Genomic DNA, 17,045 nt, shown 5'->3' with positions numbered 1-17,045 from the left:
AAAACCTAGGATCTGGCCAACAAGTATGCGAAAAACGCGAAAGTATGAGCCAGATGATTGCAAATACCAGAACAAACCCAGGCGTAACCAGCGTTATCCTCTAAAATATTGATCGCAACCAGGTTTAATTGACTGTTTCGGCGTGGTACCGCATTACTGCATGATCAAAACCAGAAAAAGGCCAGGATCTGGCCAACAAGTATGCGAAAAATGCGAGAGTACGAGCCAGATGAGGGCAAATACCGGACATAATCCAGACATAACCAGCGTTATCCTCTAAAATACTAATCGCAACCAGCTTTTATTGACTGTTCCAGTGTGGTACCACATTACTACGGGATCCAAACCAGAAAAAACCCCGGATCCGGCCAACAAGTATGCGAAAAACGCGAAAGTATGAGGCAGATGATTGCAAATCCCAGACCTAACCGAGAAATCACCGGCGTTATCCTCTAGAATATTCATCGCAACCAGGTTTAATTGACTGTTTCAGTGTGGTACCACATTACTACGGGATCCAAACCAGAAAAAACCCAGGATCTGGCCAAAAAGTATGCGAAAAATGCGAAAGTTCTAGCCAGATGAGGGCATATACCAGACCTAACCCAGACATAACCGGCGTTACCTCTAAAATATTAATAGCAACCAGGTTTAATTGACTGTTTCGGTGTGGAACCACATTACTACGTGATCCATACCAGAAAAAACCTAGGATCTGGCCAACAAGTATGCGAAAAACGCGAAAGTATGAGCCAGATGATTGCAAATACCAGAACTAACCCAGGCGTAACCAGCGTTATCCTCTAAAATATTGATCGCAACCAGGTTTAATTGACTGTTTCGGTGTGGTGCCGCATTACTGCATGATCAAAACCAGAAAAAGGCCAGGATCTGGCCAACAAGTATGCGAAAAATGCGAAAGTACGAGCCAGATGAGGGCATATACCAGACCTAACGCAGACATAACCGGCGCTATCCTCTAAAATATTAATCGCAACCAGGTTTTGATTGACTGTTTCGGTGTGGAACCACGTTATTACGGGATCCAAATCAGAAAAAACCCAGGATCTGGCCGACAAGTATGCGAAAAATGCGAAAGTACGAGCCAGATGAGGGCAAATACCAGACCTAACCCAGACATAACCGGCGTTATCCTCTAAAATATTAATAGCAACCAGGTTCAGTTGACTGTTTCGGTGTGGAACCACATTACTACGGGATCCAAACCAGAAAAAACCCAGCATCTAGCCAACAAGTATGCGAAAAACGCGAAAGGATGAGCCAGATGAGGGCAAATCCCAGACCTAACAGAGACATAACCGGCGTTATCCTCTAAAATATTAATCGCAACCAGGTTTAATTGACTGTTTCGGTGTGGTACCGCATTACTGCATGATCAAAACCAGAAAAAGGCCAGGATCTGGCCGACAAGTATGCGAAAAACGCGAAAGTATGAGCCAGATGATTGCAAATACTAGAACTGACCCAGACATAACCGGCGTTATCCTCTAAAATATTAATCGCAACCAGGTTTAATTGACTGTTTCGGTGTGGTACCGCATTACTGCATGATCAAAACCAGAAAAAGGCCAGGATCTTGCCAACAAGGATGCGAAAAATGCGAAAGTACGAGCCAGATGAGGGGAAATACCAGACCTACCCCAGACATAACCGGCGTTATCCTCGAAAATATTAATCGTAACCAGGTTCAATTGACTGTATCGGTGTGGTACCGCATTACTACGTGATCCAAACCAGAAATAGCCCAGGATCTTGCCAACGAGTATCCGAAAAATGCGAAAGTACGAGCCAGATGATGGCAAATCCCAGACCTAACCGAGTCTTAAACGGTGTTATCCTCTAAAATATTAATCGCAACCAGCTTTTATTGACTGTTTCGGTGTGGAACCACAATACTACGGGATCCAAACCAGAAAAAACCCTGGATCTGGACAACAAGTATGCGAAAAACGCGAAAGTATGAGACAGATGATTGCAAATACTAGAACTGACCCAGACATAACCGGCGTTATCCTCTAAAATATTAATCGCAACCAGGTTTAGTTGACTGTTTCGGTGTGGAACCACAATACTACGGGATCCATACCAGAAAAAACCCAGGATCTGGCCAACAAGTATGCGAAAAACGCGAAAGTATGAGCCAGATGAGGGCAAATCGCAGACCTAACCGAGACATCACCGGCGTTATCCTCTAAAGTATTAATCGCAACTAGGTTTAATTGACTGTTTCGGTGTGGTACCGCATTACTACGTGATCCAAACCAGAAAAAGCCCTGGATCTGGTCAACAAGTACGCGAAAATTGCGAAAGTTCGAGCCAGATGGGGGCAAATCCCAGACCTAACCGAGACATAACCGGCGCTATCCTCTAAAATATTAAACGCAACTAGGTTTAATTGACTGTTTCTGTGTGGTACCGCATTACTACGTGATCCAAACCAGAAAAGCCCAGGATTGACTGGTTCCGTGTGGTACCACATTACTACTGGATCCAAACCATAAAAAGCCCAGGATCAGGCCAACAAGTATGCGAAAAATGCGAGAGTACGAGCCAGATGAGGGCAAATACCGGACCTAATCCAGACATAACCAGCGTTATCCTCTAAAATACTAATCGCAACCAGCTTTTATTGACTGCTCCAGTGTGGTACCACATTACTACGGGATCCAAACCAGAAAAAACCCCGGATCCGGCCAACAAGTATGCGAAAAACGCGAAAGTATGAGCCAGATGATTGCAAATCCCAGACCTAACCGAGAAATCACCGGCGTTATCCTCTAGAATATTCATCGCAACCAGGTTTAATTGACTGTTTCAGTGTGGTACCACATTACTACGGGATCCAAACCAGAAAAAACCCAGGATCTGGCCAAAAAGTATGCGAAAAATGCGAAAGTTCTAGCCAGATGAGGGCATATACCAGACCTAACCCAGACATAACCGGCGTTACCTCTAAAATATTAATAGCAACCAGGTTTAATTGACTGTTTCGGTGTGGAACCACATTACTACGTGATCCATACCAGAAAAAACCTAGGATCTGGCCAACAAGTATGCGAAAAACGCGAAAGTATGAGCCAGATGATTGCAAATACCAGAACTAACCCAGGCGTAACCAGCGTTATCCTCTAAAATATTGATCGCAACCAGGTTTAATTGACTGTTTCGGTGTGGTACCGCATTACTGCATGATCAAAACCAGAAAAAGGCCAGGATCTGGCCAACAAGTATGCGAAAAATGCGAAAGTACGAGCCAGATGAGGGCATATACCAGACCTAACGCAGACATAACCGGCGCTATCCTCTAAAATATTAATCGCAACCAGGTTTAATTGACTGTTTCGGTGTGGAACCACGTTATTACGGGATCCAAATCAGAAAAAACCCAGGATCTGGCCGACAAGTATGCGAAAAATGCGAAAGTACGAGCCAGATGAGGGCAAATACCAGACCTAACCCAGACATAACCGGCGTTATCCTCTAAAATATTAATAGCAACCAGGTTCAGTTGACTGTTTCGGTGTGGAACCACATTACTACGGGATCCATACCAGAAAAAACCTAGGATCTGGCCAACAAGTATGCGAAAAACGCGAAAGTATGAGCCAGATGATTGCAAATACCAGAACAAACCCAGGCGTAACCAGCGTTATCCTCTAAAATATTGATCGCAACCAGGTTTAATTGACTGTTTCGGCGTGGTACCGCATTACTGCATGATCAAAACCAGAAAAAGGCCAGGATCTGGCCAACAAGTATGCGAAAAATGCGAGAGTACGAGCCAGATGAGGGCAAATACCGGACATAATCCAGACATAACCAGCGTTATCCTCTAAAATACTAATCGCAACCAGCTTTTATTGACTGTTCCAGTGTGGTACCACATTACTACGGGATCCAAACCAGAAAAAACCCCGGATCCGGCCAACAAGTATGCGAAAAACGCGAAAGTATGAGGCAGATGATTGCAAATCCCAGACCTAACCGAGAAATCACCGGCGTTATCCTCTAGAATATTCATCGCAACCAGGTTTAATTGACTGTTTCAGTGTGGTACCACATTACTACGGGATCCAAACCAGAAAAAACCCAGGATCTGGCCAAAAAGTATGCGAAAAATGCGAAAGTTCTAGCCAGATGAGGGCATATACCAGACCTAACCCAGACATAACCGGCGTTACCTCTAAAATATTAATAGCAACCAGGTTTAATTGACTGTTTCGGTGTGGAACCACATTACTACGTGATCCATACCAGAAAAAACCTAGGATCTGGCCAACAAGTATGCGAAAAACGCGAAAGTATGAGCCAGATGATTGCAAATACCAGAACTAACCCAGGCGTAACCAGCGTTATCCTCTAAAATATTGATCGCAACCAGGTTTAATTGACTGTTTCGGTGTGGTGCCGCATTACTGCATGATCAAAACCAGAAAAAGGCCAGGATCTGGCCAACAAGTATGCGAAAAATGCGAAAGTACGAGCCAGATGAGGGCATATACCAGACCTAACGCAGACATAACCGGCGCTATCCTCTAAAATATTAATCGCAACCAGGTTTTGATTGACTGTTTCGGTGTGGAACCACGTTATTACGGGATCCAAATCAGAAAAAACCCAGGATCTGGCCGACAAGTATGCGAAAAATGCGAAAGTACGAGCCAGATGAGGGCAAATACCAGACCTAACCCAGACATAACCGGCGTTATCCTCTAAAATATTAATAGCAACCAGGTTCAGTTGACTGTTTCGGTGTGGAACCACATTACTACGGGATCCAAACCAGAAAAAACCCAGCATCTAGCCAACAAGTATGCGAAAAACGCGAAAGGATGAGCCAGATGAGGGCAAATCCCAGACCTAACAGAGACATAACCGGCGTTATCCTCTAAAATATTAATCGCAACCAGGTTTAATTGACTGTTTCGGTGTGGTACCGCATTACTGCATGATCAAAACCAGAAAAAGGCCAGGATCTGGCCGACAAGTATGCGAAAAACGCGAAAGTATGAGCCAGATGATTGCAAATACCTGAACTAACCCAGACATAACCAGCGTTATCCTCTAAAATACTAATCGGATCCAGCTTTCATTGACTGTTTCAGTGTGGTACCGCATTACTACGTGATCCAAACAAGAAAAGCCCAGGATTGACTGTCTCAGTGTGGTACCACATTACTACGGGTTCCAAACCATAAAAAGCCCAGGATCTGGCCAACAAGTATGCGAAAAACGCGAATGGATGAGCCAGATGAGGGCAAATCCCAGACCTAACAGAGATATAACCGGCGTTATCCCCTAAAATATTAATCGCAACAAGGTGTAATTGACTGTTTCGGGGTGGTACCGCAATGCTACGTGATCAAAACCAGAAGAAGTCCAGGGTCTGGCCAAGAAGTATGCGAAAAATGCGAAAGTACGAGCCAGTTGAGGGCAAATCCCAGACCTAACCGAGACATAACCGGCGTCATCCTCTAAAATACTAATCATAACCAGGTTTAATAAACTGTTTCGGTGTGGAACCACATTACTACGTGTTCCAAGCCAGAAAAGAGCCAGGATCTGGACAACAAGTATGCAAAAATTGTATACAATTGTATATAATTGTATAGTAAGTACGAGCCTAATGAGGGCAAATACCAGAACTAACCCAGACATAACCGGCGTTATCCTCTAAAATATTAATCGCAACCAGGTTTAATTGACTGTTTCGGTGTGGAGTACCACATTACTACGGGATCCAAACCAGAAAAAACCCAGGATCTGGCCAACAAGTATGCGAAAAACGCGAAAGTATGAGCCAGATGAGGGCAAATCCCAGATATAACCGAGATATAACCGGCGTTATCCCCAAAAATATTAATCGCAACCAGGTTTAATTGACTGTTTCGGTGTGGTTCCGCATTACTGCATGATCCAAACTAGAAAAAGGCCTGGATCTGGCCAACAAGTATGCGAAAAATGCGAAAGTACGAGCCAGATGGGGGCAAATACCAGAACTAACCCAGACATAACCAGCGTTATCCTCTAAAATACTAATCGGATCCAGCTTTCATTGACTGTTTTAGTGTGGTACCGCATTACTACGTGATCCAAACAAGAAAAGCCCAGGATTGTCTGTCTCAGTGTGGTACCACATTACTACGGGATCCAAACCATAAAACCCCCAGGATCAGGCCAACAAGTATGCGAAAAACGCGAAAGTATGAGCCAGATGAGGGCAAATCCTAGACCTAACCGAGACATAACCGGCGTTTTCCTCTAAAATATTAATCGCAACCAGGTTTAATTGACTGTTTCGGTGTGGTACCGCATTACTGCATGATCAAAAACAGAAAAAGGCCAGGATCTTGCCAACAAGTATGCGAAAAATGCGAAAGTACGAGCCAGATGAGGGGAAATACCAGACCTACGCCAGACATAACCGGCGTTATCCTCGGAAATATTAATCGTAACCAGGTTCAATTGACTGTATCGGTGTGGTACCGCATTACTACGTGATCCAAACCAGAAAAGCCCAGGATTGACTGGTTCAGTGTGGAACCACATTACTACGGGATCCAAACCAGGAAAAACCCAGGATCTGGCCAACAAGTATGCGAAAAACGCGTATGTACGAGCCAGATGAGGGCAAATCCCAGACATAACCGAGACGTAACAGGCGTTATCCTCTAAAATATTAATCGCAACCAGGTATAGTTGCCTGTTTCGGTGTGGTACCGCATTACTACGTGATCCAAACCAGAAAAATCCCTGGATCTGGCCAACAAGTATGCGAAAAATGCGAAAGTACGAGCCAGATGAGGATAAATTTCAGACCTAACCGAGACATTACCGGCGTTATCCTCTAAAATATTAATCGCAACCAGGTTTAATTGACTGTTTCGGCGTGGAAACACATTACTACGGGATCCAAGTCAGAAAAGACGCAGGATCTGGCCAACAAGTATGGGAAAAATGCGAAAGTTAGCGCCAGATGAGGGCAAATCCCAGACCTAACCGAGACATAACCGGCGTTCTCCTCTAAAATATTAATCGCAACCAGGTTTGATTGACTGTTTCGGTGTGGAACCATATTACTTCGGGAACCAAACCAGAAAAAGGCCTGGATCTGGCCAATAAGTACGCGAAAAACGCGAAAGTGCGAGCCAGATGAGGGCAAATACCAGACCTAACCCAGACATAACCGGAGTTATCCTCTAAAATATTATTCGCAACCAGGTTTAATTGACTGTTTCGGTGTGAAACCACATTAGTACGTGTTCCAAGCCAGAAAAGACGCAGGATCTGGCCAACAAGTATGGGAAAAATGCGAAAGTTAGCGCCAGATGAGGGCAAATCCCAGACCCAACCGAGACATAACCGGCGTTCTCCTCTAAAATATTAATCGCAACCAGGTTTAATTGAATGTTTCGGTGTGGTACCGCACTACTACGTGATCCAATCTAGAAAAAGCCCTGGATCTGGCCAACAAGTATGCGAAAACTGCGAAAGTAAGCGCCAGATGAGGGCAAATCCCAGACCTAGCCAACACATAACCGGCGTTCTCCTCTGACATATTAATCGCAACCAGGTTTAGTTGACAATTTCGGTGTGGTACCGCATTACTACGTGACCCAAACCAGAAATATCCCAGGATCTGGCCAACAAGTATGCGAAAAACGCGAAAGTACGAGCCAGATGAGGGCAAATCTCAGACCTAACCGAGACATAACCGGTGTTATCCTCTAAAATATTAAGCGCAAACAGGTTTAATTGACTGTTTCGGTGTGGTACCGCATTACTACGTGGTCCAAACCAGAAAAAGGCGAGGATCTGGCCAACAAGAATGCGAAAAACGCGAAAGTACGAGCCAGATGAGGATAAATCTCAAACCTAACCGAGACATTACCGGCGTTATCCTCTAAAATATTAATCGCAACCAGGTTTAATTGACTGTTTCGGTGTGGAAACACATTACTACGGGATCCAAGTCAGAAAAGACGCAGGATCTGGCCAACAAGTATGGGAAAAATGCGAAAGTTAGCGCCAGATGAGGGCAAATCCCAGACCTAACCGAGACATAACCGTCGTTCTCCTCTAAAATATTAATCGCAACCAGGTTTAATTGAATGTTTCGGTGTGGTACCACATTACTACGGGATCCAAGCCTGAAAAAACCCAGGATGTGGCCACAGGTATGCGAAAAACGCGAAAGTACGAGCCATATGAGGGCAAATCCCAGAACAAACCGAGACATAACCGGCGTTATCCTCGAAAATATTAAGCGCAAACAGGTTTAATTGACTGTTTCGGTTCGGTACCGCATTACTACGTGATCCAAACCAGCAATATCCCACGATCTGGCCAACAAGTATGCGTAAAATGCGAAAGTACGAGCCCGATGAGGGCAAATCCCAGACATAACCGGCGTTATCCTCTAAAATATTAATCGCAACCAGGTTTAATTGACAATGTCGGTGTGGTACCGCATTACTACGTGATCCAAACCAGCAATATCCCAGGATCTGGCTAACAAGAATGCGTAAAATGCGAAAGTACGAGCCCGATGAGGGCAAATCCCAGACCTAACCGAGACGTAACCGGCGTTATCCTCTAAAATATTAAGCGCAAACAAGTTTAATTGACTGTTTCGGTGTGGTACTGCATTACTACGTGATCCAAACCAGAAAAAGGCGAGGATCTGGCCAACAAGTATGCGAAAAACGCGTAAATACGAGCCAGATGAGGGCAAATCCCAGGGCTAACCGAGACATAACCGGCGTTCTCCTCTAAAATATTAATCGCAACCAGGTTTAATTGACTGTGTCTGTGTAGAACCACATTACTACGGGATCCAAGCCAGAAAAAACCCAGGATTTGGCCAACAAGTATGCGAAAAACGCGAAAGTACGAGCAAGATGAGGGCAAATCCTAGACCTAACCGAGACATAACCGGCGCTATCGTCTAAAATATTAATCGCAACAAGGTTTAATTGACTGTTTCGGTGTGGCAACGCAATACTACGTGATTCAAACCAGAAAAAGCCCTGGATCTGGCCAACAAGTATGCGAAAAATGCGAAAGTACGAGCCAGATGAGGGCAAATCCCAGACCTAACCGAGACATAACCGGCGTTATCCTCTAAAATATTAAGCGCAAACAGGTTTAATTGACTGCTTCGGTGTGGTACCGCATTACTATGTGATCCAAACCAGAAAAAGGCGAGGATCTGGCCAACAAGTATGCGAAAAACGCGTAAATACGAGCCAGATGAGGGCAAATCCCAGGCCTAACCGAGACATAACCGGCGTTCTCCTCCAAAATATTAATCGCAACCAGGTTTAATTGACTGTGTCTGTGTAGAACCACATTACTACGGGATCCAAGCCAGAAAAAACCCAGGATTTGGCCAACAAGTATGCGAAAAACGCGAACGTACGAGCAAGATGAGGGCAAATCCTAGACCTAACCGAGACATAACCGGCGTTATCCTCTAAAATATTAATCGCAACCAGGTTTAATTGAATGTTTCGGTGTGGTACCGCACTACTACGTGATCCAATCTAGAAAAAGCCCTGGATCTGGCCAACAAGTATGCGAAAAATGCGAAAGTAAGCGCCAGATGAGGGTAAATACCAGACCTAACCCAGACATAACCGGAGTTATCCTCTAAAATATTAATCGCAACCAGGTTTAATTGACTGTGTCTGTGTAGAACCACATTACTACGGGATCCAAGCCAGAAAAAACCCAGGATTTGGCCAACAAGTATGCGAAAAACGCGAACGTACGAGCAAGATGAGGGCAAATCCTAGACCTAACCGACACATAACTGGCGTTCTCCTCCAAAATATTAATCGCAACCAGGTTTAATTGACTGTGTCTGTGTAGAACCACATTACTACGGGATCCAAGCCAGAAAAAACCCAGGATTTGGCCAACAAGTATGCGAAAAACGCGAACGTACGAGCAAGATGAGGGCAAATCCTAGACCTAACCGAGACATAACCGGCGTTATCCTCTAAAATATTAATCGCAACCAGGTTTAATTGAATGTTTCGGTGTGGTACCGCACTACTACGTGATCCAATCTAGAAAAAGCCCTGGATCTGGCCAACAAGTATGCGAAAAATGCGAAAGTAAGCGCCAGATGAGGGTAAATACCAGACCTAACCCAGACATAACCGGAGTTATCCTCTAAAATATTAATCGCAACCAGGTTTAATTGACTGTGTCTGTGTAGAACCACATTACTACGGGATCCAAGCCAGAAAAAACCCAGGATTTGGCCAACAAGTATGCGAAAAACGCGAACGTACGAGCAAGATGAGGGCAAATCCTAGACCTAACCGACACATAACTGGCGCTATCCACTAAAATATTAATCGCAACCGGGTTTAATTGACTGTTTCGGTGTGGTATCGCATTACTACGTCATCCAAACCAGAAAAAGTCAAGGATCTGGCCAACAAGTATGCGAGAAACGCGTAAATACTAGCCAGGTGAGTGAAAATCCCAGACCTAACCCAGACATAACCGGCGTTATCCTCTAAAATATTAATCGCAACAAGGTTTAATTGACTGTTTCGGTGTGGTAACGCAATACTACGTGATCCAAACCAGAAAAAGCCCTGGATCTGGCCAACAAGTATGCGAAAAATGCGAAAGTACGAGCCAGATGAGGGCAAATCCCAGACCTAACCGAGACATAACCGGCGTTATCCTCTAAAATATTAATCGCAACCAGGTTTAATTGACTGTTTCGGTGTGGAACCATATTACTTCGGGATCCAAACCAGAAAAAGGCCTGGATCTGGCCAATAAGTACGCGAAAAACGCGAAAGTACGAGCCGGATGAGGGCAAATACCAGACCTAACCCAGACATAACCGGAGTTATCCTCTAAAATATTAATCGCAACCAGGTTTAATTGACTGTTTCGGGGTGGAAACACATTACTACGGGATCCAAGTCAGAAAAGACGCAGGATCTGGCCAACAAGTATGGGAAAAATGCGAAAGTACGAGCCAGATGAGGATAAATCTCAGACCTAACCGAGACATAACCGGCGTTTTCCTCTAAAATATTAATCGCAACCAGGTTTAATTGAATGTTTCGGTGTGGTACCGCACTACTACGTGATCCAATCTAGAAAAAGCCCTGGATCTGGCCAACAAGTATGCGAAAAATGTGAAAGTAAGCGCCAGATGAGGGTAAATACCAGACCTAACCCAGACATAACCGGAGTTATCCTCTAAAATATTAATCGCAACCAGGTTTGATTAACTGTTTCGGTGCGGAACCACATTACTACGGGATCCAAACCAGGAAAAACCCTGGATCTGGCCAACAAGTATGCGAAAAACGCGTATGTACGAGCCAGATGAGGGCAAATCCCAGACATAACCGAGTCGTAACAGGCGTTATCCTCTAAAGTATTAATCGCAACCAGGTATAGTTGCCTGTTTCGGTGTGGTACCGCAATACTACGTGATCCAAACCAGAAAAATCCCTGGATCTGGCCAACAAGTATGCGAAAAATGCGAAAGTACGAGCCAGATGAGGATAAATCTCAGACCTAACCGAGACATTACCGGCGTTATCCTCTAAAATATTAATCGCAACCAGGTTTAATTGACTGTTTCGGTGTGGTACCGCATTACTATGTGATCCAAACCAGAAAAAGGCGAGGATCTGGCCAACAAGTATGCGTAAAATGCGAAAGTACGAGCCCGATGGGGGCAAATCCCAGACCTAACCGAGACATAACCGGCGTTCTCCTCTAAACTATTAATCGCAACCAGGTTTAATTGACTGTTTCGGTGTGGTACCGCATTACTACGTGGTCCAAACCAGAAAAAGGCGAGGATCTGGCCAACAAGAATGCGAAAAACGCGAAAGTATGAGCCAGATGATTGCAAATACCAGAACTAACCCAGACATAACCGGAGTTATCCTCTAAAATATTATTCGCAACCAGGTTTAATTGACAATTTCGGTGTGGTACCGCATTACTACGTGATCGAAACCAGAAATATCCCAGGATCTGGCCAACAAGTATGCGAAAAACGCGAGAGTACGAGCCAGATGAGGGCAAATCCCAGACCTAACCGAGACATAACGGTGTTATCCTCTAAAATATTAAGCGCAAACAGGTTTAATTGACTGTTTCGGTGTGGTACCGTATTACTACGTGATCCAAACCAAAAAAAGGCGAGGATCTGGCCAACAAGTATGCGGAAAACGCGAAAGGATGAGCCAGATGAGGGCAAATCCCAGACCTAACCGAGACATAACCGGCGTTTTCCTCTAAAATATTAATCGCAACCAGGTTTAATTGACTGTTTCGGTGTGGTACCGCATTACTGCATGATCAAAACCAGAAAAAGGCCAGGATCTTGCCAACAAGGATGCGAAAAATGCGAAAGTACGAGCCAGATGGGGGGAAATACCAGACCTACCCCAGACATAACCGGCGTTATCCTCGAAAATATTAATCGTAACCAGGTTCAATTGACTGTATCGGTGTGGTACCGCATTACTACGTGATCCAAACCAGAAATAGCCCAGGATCTTGCCAACAAGTATCCGAAAAATGCGAAAGTACGAGCCAGATGAGGGCAAATCCCAGACCTAACCGAGTCTTAAACGGTGTTATCCTCTAAAATATTATTCGCAACCAGCTTTTATTGACTGTTTCGGTTGGGAACCACAATACTACGGGATCCAAACCAGAAAAAACCCTGGATCTGGTCAACAAGTATGCGAAAAACGCGAAAGTATGAGACAGATGATTGCAAATACTAGAACTGACCCAGACATAACCGGCGTTATCCTCTAAAATATTAATCGCAACCAGGTTTAGTTGACTGTTTCGGTGTGGAACCACAATACTACGGGATCCATACCAGAAAAAACCCAGGATCTGGCCAAGAAGTATGCGAAAAACGCGAAAGTGTGAGCCAGATGAGGGCAAATCGCAGACCTAACCGAGACATCACCGGCGTTATCCTCTAAAGTATTAATCGCAACTAGGTTTAATTGACTGTTTCGGTGTGGTACCGCATTACTACGTGATCCAAACCAGAAAAAGCCCTGGATCTGGTCAACAAGTACGCGAAAATTGCGAAAGTTCGAGCCAGATGGGGGCAAATCCCAGACCTAACCGAGACATACCCGGCGCTATCCTCTAAAATATTAAACGCAACTAGGTTTAATTGACTGTTTCTGTGTGGTACCGCATTACTACGTGATCCAAACCAGAAAAGCCCAGGATTGACAGGTTCCGTGTGGTACCACATTACTACTGGATCCAAACCATAAAAAGCCCAGGATCAGGCCAACAGGTATGCGAAAAATGCGAGAGTACGAGCCAGATGAGGGCAAATACCGGACCTAATCCAGACATAACCAGCGTTATCCTCTAAAATACTAATCGCAACCAGCTTTTATTGACTGTTCCAGTGTGGTACCACATTACTACGGGATCCAAACCAGAAAAAACCCCGGATCCGGCCAACAAGTATGCGAAAAACGCGAAAGTATGAGCCAGATGATTGCAAATCCCAGACCTAACCGAGAAATCACCGGCGTTATCCTCTAGAATATTCATCGCAACCAGGTTTAATTGACTGTTTCAGTGTGGTACCACATTACTACGGGATCCAAACCAGAAAAAACCCAGGATCTGGCCAAAAAGTATGCGAAAAATGCGAAAGTTCTAGCCAGATGAGGGCAAATCCCAGACCTAACCGAGACATAACCGGCGTTCTCCTCTAAAATATTAATCGCAACCAGGTTTAATTGAATGTTTCGGTGTGGTACCGCACTACTACGTGATCCAAACCGGAAATATCCCAGGATCTGGCCAACAAGTATGCGAAAAACGCGAAAGTACGAGCCAGATGAGGGCAAATCCCAGACCTAACCGAGACATAACCGGCGTTCTCCTCTAAACTATTAATCGCAACCAGGTTTAATTGACTGTTTCGGTGTGGTACCGCATTACTACGTGGTCCAAACCAGAAAAAGGCGAGGATCTGGCCAACAAGAATGCGAAAAACGCGAAAGTATGAGCCAGATGATTGCAAATACCAGAACTAACCCAGACATAACCGGAGTTATCCTCTAAAATATTATTCTCAACCAGGTTTAATTGACAATTTCGGTGTCGTACCGCATTACTACGTGATCGAAACCAGAAATATCCCAGGATCTGTCCAACAAGTATGCGAAAAACGCGAGAGTACGAGCCAGATGAGGGCAAATCCCAGACCTAACCGAGACATAACGGTGTTATCCTCTAAAATATTAAGCGCAAACAGGTTTAATTGACTGTTTCGGTGTGGTACCGTATTACTACGTGATCCAAACCAAAAAAAGGCGAGGATCTGGCCAACAAGTATGCGGAAAACGCGAAAGGATGAGCCAGATGAGGGCAAATCCCAGACCTAACCGAGACATGTCCGGCGTTTTCCTCTAAAATATTAATCGCAACCAGGTTTAATTGACTGTTTCGGTGTGGTACCGCATTACTGCATGATCAAAACCAGAAAAAGGCCAGGATCTTGCCAACAAGGATGCGGAAAATGCGAAAGTACGAGCCAGATGGGGGGAAATACCAGACCTACCCCAGACATAACCGGCGTTATCCTCGAAAATATTAATCGTAACCAGGTTCAATTGACTGTATCGGTGTGGTACCGCATTACTACGTGATCCAAACCAGAAATAGCCCAGGATCTTGCCAACAAGTATCCGAAAAATGCGAAAGTACGAGCCAGATGAGGGCAAATCCCAGACCTAACCGAGTCTTAAACGGTGTTATCCTCTAAAATATTATTCGCAACCAGCTTTTATTGACTGTTTCGGTTGGGAACCACAATACTACGGGATCCAAACCAGAAAAAACCCTGGATCTGGTCAACAAGTATGCGAAAAACGCGAAAGTATGAGACAGATGATTGCAAATACTAGAACTGACCCAGACATAACCGGCGTTATCCTCTAAAATATTAATCGCAACCAGGTTTAGTTGACTGATTCGGTGTGGAACCACAATACTACGGGATCCATACCAGAAAAAACCCAGGATCTGGCCAAGAAGTATGCGAAAAACGCGAAAGTATGAGCCAGATGAGGGCAAATCGCAGACCTAACCGAGACATCACCGGCGTTATCCTCTAAGGTATTAATCGCAACTAGGTTTAATTGACTGTTTCGGTGTGGTACCGCATTACTACGTGATCCAAACCAGAAAAAGCCCTGGATCTGGTCAACAAGTACGCGAAAATTGCGAAAGTTCGAGCCAGATGGGGGCAAATCCCAGACCTAACCGAGACATACCCGGCGCTATCCTCTAAAATATTAAACGCAACTAGGTTTAATTGACTGTTTCTGTGTGGTACCGCATTACTACGTGATCCAAACCAGAAAAGCCCAGGATTGACAGGTTCCGTGTGGTACCACATTACTACTGGATCCAAACCATAAAAAGCCCAGGAGCAGGCCAACAGGTATGCGAAAAATGCGAGAGTACGAGCCAGATGAGGGCAAATACCGGACCTAATCCAGACATAACCAGCGTTATCCTCTAAAATACTAATCGCAACCAGCTTTTATTGACTGTTCCAGTGTGGTACCACATTACTACGGGATCCAAACCAGAAAAAACCCAGGATCTGGCCAACAAGTATGCGAAAAACGCGAAAGTATGAGCCAGATGATTGCAAATCCCAGACCTAACCGAGAAATCACCGGCGTTATCCTCTAGAATATTCATCGCAACCAGGTTTAATTGACTGTTTCAGTGTGGTACCACATTACTACGGGATCCAAACCAGAAAAAACCCAGGATCTGGCCAAAAAGTATGCGAAAAATGCGAAAGTTCTAGCCAGATGAGGGCATATACCAGACCTAACCCAGACATAACCGGCGTTATCCTCTAAAATATTAATAGCAACCAGGTTTAATTGACTGTTTCGGTGTGGAACCACATTACTACGTGATCCATACCAGAAAAAACCTAGGATCTGGCCAACAAGTATGCGAAAAACGCGAAAGTATGAGCCAGATGATTGCAAATACCTGAACTAACCCAGACATAACCAGCGTTATCCTCTAAAATACTAATCGGATCCAGCTTTCATTGACTGTTTCAGTGTGGTACCGCATTACTACGTGATCCAAACAAGAAAAGCCCAGGATTGACTGTCTCAGTGTGGTACCACATTACCACGGGATCCAAACCATAAAAAGCCCAGGATCTGGCCAACAAGTATGCGAAAAACGCGAATGGATGAGCCAGATGAGGGCAAATCCCAGACCTAACCGAGACATAACCGGCGTTATCCCCTAAAATATTAATCGCAACAAGGTGTAATTGACTGTTTCGGGGTGGTACCGCAATACTACGTGATCAAAACCAGAAGAAGTCCAGGGTCTGGCCAAAAAGTATGCGAAAAATGCGAAAGTACGAGCCAGTTGAGGGCAAATCCCAGACCTAACCGAGACATAACCGGCGTCATCCTCTAAAATATTAATCATAACCAGGTTTAATAAACTGTTTCGGTGTGGAACCACATTACTAGGTGTTCCAAGCCAGAAAAGAGCCAGGATCTGGACAACAAGTATGCGAAAATTGTATACAATTGTTTATAATTGTATAGTAAGTACGAGCCTGATGAGGGCAAATACCAGAACTAACCCAGACATAACCGGCGTTATCCTCTAAAATATTAATCGCAACCAGGTTTAATTGACTGCTTCGGTGTGGAGTACCACATTACTACGGGATCCAAACCAGAAAAAACCCAGGATCTGGCCAACAAGTATGCGAAAAATGCGAAAGTACGAGCCACATGAGGGCAAATACCAGATCTAACCCAGACATAACCGGCGTTATCCTCCAAAATATTTATCGCAACCAGGTTTAATTGACTGTTGCGGTGTGGTACCGCATTACTACGTGATCCAAACCAGAAAAAGGCCAGGATCTGGCCAACACGTATGCGAAAAAGGTGAAAGTATGAGCCAGATGATTG

Source organism: Colletes latitarsis, unplaced genomic scaffold (assembly GCF_051014445.1).
Source record: "Colletes latitarsis isolate SP2378_abdomen unplaced genomic scaffold, iyColLati1 scaffold0013, whole genome shotgun sequence".
Classification (NCBI taxonomy): Eukaryota; Metazoa; Arthropoda; class Insecta; order Hymenoptera; family Colletidae; genus Colletes; species Colletes latitarsis.
The sequence above is the reverse complement of the archived record's forward strand: the minus strand, read 5'-3'. Positions refer to the sequence as shown.